Here is a 6,000-nt window from a genome sequence, read left to right on the forward strand (position 1 = left end):
ACAGCTAGAAAGGACTAAGGTAGGATTTAGAATCAGCCATTCTTCTCTAGCACCCACTTGCATCCTTTCTCTATCCTACCTCCTACAGATGTACCATAATTGATTTAATAATCCCTTTGAAGTTCATTTGGATTATCTCCAATGTTTCATTATAACAATATTATTGTAGTGAACACCCTTAAACATACATCCCTTATATATTTAACAAGATATTTCTGAAGAAGAAATTCCTGTAAGACATTCTAAGAAAGAAGTAAAAGTTTTTGGTATGGAAAACATTTCTCATGAGTTATTTAATGCTTATTATAATCCTGTGAATAATGTACTAACCTTATGAGATATGTATCATGTATTATACTCTTTACACTGGTGAGAAACAGAGGCAAGTAAGTGGGTAAGTTTCACAACAGTTCAGGAAATTGTGAGAATTTCAAGAACAAAAGATAAGCATACATTTCTACTTTGCTACAAGTTCTATCAAAAGGCCCTTGAGAAGATTGTTATCCAGTTTGCTCATGTAAAGGAGTATCCATTACTAATCAAAACTGACAGTGCTTAAAAATACTGCCAATCTTAAATGTGAAAATATTATTTCCTCAGAGCAGAAACTTAATTTTTTTTTCAAATTTTCTAAAACTTGAATGCACATGTCCAAGCAAAGAGGTGTATACAAATGTTCACAGTAACTTTGTATATAATAGCCAAAAACCAGGTTTCACCCACATGTTTGGCAATAGATGAATAGTTAAGCAAACTTGGATATATCCACACACCAGAGGACTGCCAATCGATATAAAGGAAGGAACACACAACACATACTATATGCCAATCTGTAGAATATTTCAACCTGCAGCCTAATGAAACTTGGACAGCCCTGCAGGTAAGTGTGAAGCGTGTATTGCCCAGCAGAATGTCTCATGTTGAGCCAAAATTGCTGTGCCCTCACAGCCCAGCCTCACCCAGTATACCAGGAAGAGTGGAAGCCAGTTGCTGAAAAGTGAAGGCTGAATGACTTGTTTCTCCTCTTATGTATAAACGTGTTATTTTCAAAAGTATTTGGAGAATTTTGATAATTTCTTTAGTCCCTGCCTAAAATAACATCACAATCTGAAATGTTTATTACTTCAAATACTCCTAGATTAAACAGAATTTTTGTTTTCCAATTATACTTTTCAACAGATACCAGTGATTTCAATGTACTGCCTTTTCTGTAATAGCAAGAATAGTAGGAAGTGAGTCATTTGACAATATTTGTCATTGCCACACATGATTTAATTTTTGATTTTGTAATTAGATAATTTAGAACATTTAGCATTAAATGATGCTTTAGTGTTTAAGTTTTAATTAGTAATTTTATCCTGTATTTTTACACATATTTGTAGAAACACACATTTAAATGACAAATTGCCACCAATTACCAAAAGGCATTGTAGCCACTTCTAAATTTCTGTGAACTTGTTTGTGTTTCTTTTTAAAAGCCACCCAATATTATGCAGGACAGCTTAGCAATGTATTTGTAACTGTCATGATCAAATTTTTCATATATTAAAAAAAAAACAAAACATTGGGATTTTCTTGATTTTCCCTATGCACACAGCAGACTTTAGTGGATATTATTTTGCAGATTGAATTCCAGAGCTCTTTTCTCTCACCAGACCTTCCTGCCTAGCAAATACCCAAAGTATACTCAGACCCTAATTACTGATGACAATTTCATACCCATTCATTCATCAATTATTTAATAAATACCCACTTCGTGACAGGCAGGATAAATCATATATTAAAATAATGTAAAAATAAATATCAAGTAAATCAGTACAGACAGATACTGCGTTTGAAATACATTATTCAGAGTCATGCTCAGATTTACTCTCACCAAAATCATGAGTAGCTCCATAAGAATGGAAAATGTATTTTTACTAACCAATTTTGCCAACAAAGGTCCATCTAGTCAAAGCTATGGTTTTTCCAGTAGTCATGTATGGATGTGAGAGTTGGACTATAAAGAAAGCTGAGCATAGAAGAATTGATGCTTTTGAAGTGTGGTGTTGGAGAAGACTTCTTGAGAGTCCCTTGGACTACAAGAAGATCAACCCAGTCAATCCTGAAGGAAACCAGTCCCGAATATTCATTGGAAGTCCTGATGCTGAAGCTGAAACTCCAATACTTTGGTCACCTGATGCAAAGAACTGACTCATTGAAAAGACCCTGATGCTGGGAAAGATTGAAGGCTGGAGAAGGGGATAACAGAGGATGAGATGGTTGGATGGCATCACTGACTCAATGGACATGAGTTTGAGCAAGCTCCAGGAGTTGGTGATGGCATGCTACAGCCCATGGGGGTCACAAAGAGTCAGACATGACTGAGAGACTGAACTGAATAACCAATCTCCCTCTATTTTCTACACCTCTGGCCAAACTTCCATTACTTGTTTTTGGCTCACTCCAGGAATAAAGAAACTTCATATTCAAAGCCAAGTGAGCCTAAATTGTTCTTTCTTACTATCTTACCAAACTGCCCATTTTGGAAGAATGGTCTAGTATCATTAGGGCACTGTGCTCAGTCTCTTAGCTGTGTCCAGCTCTTTGTGACCCCATACACTGTAGCCCACCAGGCTCCTCTGTTCATGGGAATACTGGAGTGGGTTGCCATTTCCTTCTTCATTTGGGCATCAAGAAATGCTAAAAATAAGCCAAACTGATTTTCACTTGACTAATTTAATTAATGCTCTTAAAGGGGATTTTTTTTTTATGTTGTTCATCTGTTTCAAAATATCAACTCACTGAATTGAATTAACTTTTAATTGATAGAAGTTCATTTGTATATAAACATTATTTACATATAGATATTTACATTACACATACATTTGGTCATATGTAAATTCAGGTTTTCATTTATCTAATATATGTCTAAATACTTCTAAATACTTTTCTATCTAATATATATAAATTATGTATATTATACACATAAAATCTAAGATTTTTATCATGTACTTTTCATCTAGTCTGAAGAAAACGGGTTGACAACTTGGCAATTTTTTTTATAACTGCTACAGTTTATTACTGTCAATTTTTTCACATTAGAAACTAGTTGAGTAATAATTTTTGCTTTCAAGGGAAATTTTTTAATGCAATAAAATACTCCCTTCTCAAAATTGTTTGCCTATCCTCTATCTTTGCAAGCATGTGTGGGACACTTCAGAGCAAAAATGATAGCCCGCCCTTCCTAGATTGCATGTTTACTCTGGTTGATCTTCCCTGTTAAAGGCGGAGATATTTGCTGCCCCAGTGTTTTCAAACCCGGTGCTTCATCAATGAGCCGAGGAGTGTTATAAGGCACATTCTCGCTGATCTCACAGATCAGCGAGAATCTTCAATCACCTATACTGGGTTTGTGCTTGGGAAAAAAACAATAACAAAGTAGTGTTCATTTCTCTGGGCTGACATGCTAATTAAACAATCCCAAACTCTGGATAAGTCCAAATTTAGGATTTGTTAATTATTTTTATTCATGGGTTTCTCCATGAAATATCAAAACCCAGATTTTGGTCATAACACTTCCCAGAAAACAAGTGTCAGATGTAGTAATATTTAGAATATTTTTAAATGTTATTTGCATATTTAAAAAAACTATCAATCCATAGCAGATTCTGGTTTGTAACATGATTTCCTATTATATTCAAGTAAATACTTATAGCAAGCCCAATGAAGATTACAATTAAAATGCTATAAGACCACAATCTAGGAGTCAGTGTTTTTTCCAGTATATTTAAATCTACATCCGATAGTTTGGATTAAAATACTTGAATTCCCTATCTTTTAAATTCAAACAAATCCTGTATCAAGTCCACTCAAGTTAAGAATGAAAATACTACAGGACACAAGCCGAGGGTTGGGCAGTCTTATAAAAACTACTCTACTTTGCTTACTTAGCCAGCAGAGAAGAAACCGACTGCCTAGAATCTTCTTACCAGGAAAAAGACAATTACAGAGAGTTTCTAAGATTACAGATAGTGTTAAAATTGTTTTGGTAACTTAACTGCCCTTCATTGATCTTTGCTGTCACCATCACCAAAGCATTTAATTGTGCATAATCTGTATAAAGAGGACCACATATCTATATCTTCATCTATATGAAAACTGTGAATTAAGGATGACAATTTGCCAGAACACATATGTAGGAAAAATACCTTTGTACTACCTAACCATTTCCAAAAATCATTTGAGATAGGTAGATGAATAATATCATAGGAAAAATATTAAACTTTGACAAACATACTTGCTACTTAAACATCCAATGTGTGTCAAGAACATGTGCTTTTCTCATGCTAATATTCAGATATACTCATATGCACTAATTTTCATTATTTGTCACAGTCACCTTGTGCTTAACAAAGAATATTCTACAGAGATGCCTTCCACAGTCTCAAGCCCTTTTTTAACCCCCTACTGCACCTGGTTCCATATCCCACCATTGTATTAATAGATTTGTTGTTTAGATCTCTTTAATCCTGCTGAGGAGGCAGTTAAATAGTGTGGAAATTATTCTGTAGATGAAATTTAAAACACTCTCCAGGGATTACTTGTCTTTTTAATGTTACTTTCATTGTCCTTTCTGAAGCTCGTCGTTAAGGTTTTAATCATGATTCTATTTCATAAACACTAATTCTATTTCCTTTAAATGGTCAGCAAACTGATAGGTCATTCATGGGTGTTAACTTTGCACAGAGCTCCATATTAACAGCAAACTGAACTCTATCCCATGCAATGAACAAAGACCATTACTGAATTTCTGTATAATATTTTTGGCTTCTCTCACCCCATGTGGCATATTTGACAAAGCAACAACAGCACCATCATAATCAACAACCACTACAAAATACCCTAAGGGAATTCTTGGGATTCACAAAGGAACCTCTGCCTTTATACTTAAGAAATATATTTTAAATATTACTGGAGCAGTATTGGTATCTGAAAACTGATTTTGTAGTGTATTCTGGAAAATGGGCAGACAAAGACGCCTGTAGAGAATCTTAGAATTCCATGAGGTTGGGTACCATTGCCCATCAATAAAGTTCTTGGCACTGCAACTAGTGGACGATCACTGAGGTCAGTAAATATACAGAACAGACTGAGAACTGAAAAGGACTAAACGTCTTAAATTTATTCATTAAATTTTACTAATTTAGAAATTTTTCTAGTAAAATTCATTTTACTTAATTTGATGGAACAAAAATAATTTGAATATTCAAGTTTGTGATCACCAATACCAAAACTAGTCCTGATTTTTGTTTTTAATTAGAGATTTAATGTGTGACATCTACATTTGGCTAAGGCTGTTATCTTTGTTAGACACAGGTTTTAGACCTGTGATGAAAGCATCGAATTTTCTTAAAATAGTCTCACTCTGGGCTGTAACAAATAGCTATTTATTTGCCCTAGCAAACATACTTAACACACTGAGGCAGTTGCGCCAACTGTATTCTTCACACCAATGAAAAAATGACCTTGGCAAGTGACCTTGTGAGGAAACTATTCTCAAGAAGGCAAAATAGCTACTTCCTCAGGAAGAATGACTTCTCTTACCAGTAAGTAATTATGCAGAATTTGAATTGCAGTTCTCTTCTTGAAGCACACATCACACAAGCTACTCATTGCCCTTATATCACTACAGTTTACTGTAACATCATCTTTTCCTAGAACTATAAAATCAAACACAACACCAGCTACAGAGAGAAAGCTCCTAAATATTTTCTTTCCCTCTTGCTTCTTTCTGGCAACTATCTGACAGAAAATGTATGGAGACAAAAGAAAGAAGAAAGATCAAAAGAGAAATAAGAATGAGGAAAAGGAAGATGAGTAGGAGGAGGAGGGTGCCCTTGAGAGGGGGAGAGTGATGAGAGGGAGCAGAAAAAATAACTAGAGAGCCAAATTGGTTAGTACTGAGAGAGAGAATATGGTCAGACACAGAGCAATGTAGCATGGGGGACTGAAAACCAT

The sequence above is a fragment of the Cervus canadensis genome, chromosome 19, assembly GCF_019320065.1.
Source record: "Cervus canadensis isolate Bull #8, Minnesota chromosome 19, ASM1932006v1, whole genome shotgun sequence".
In the NCBI taxonomy this organism is placed as follows: Eukaryota; Metazoa; Chordata; class Mammalia; order Artiodactyla; family Cervidae; genus Cervus; species Cervus canadensis.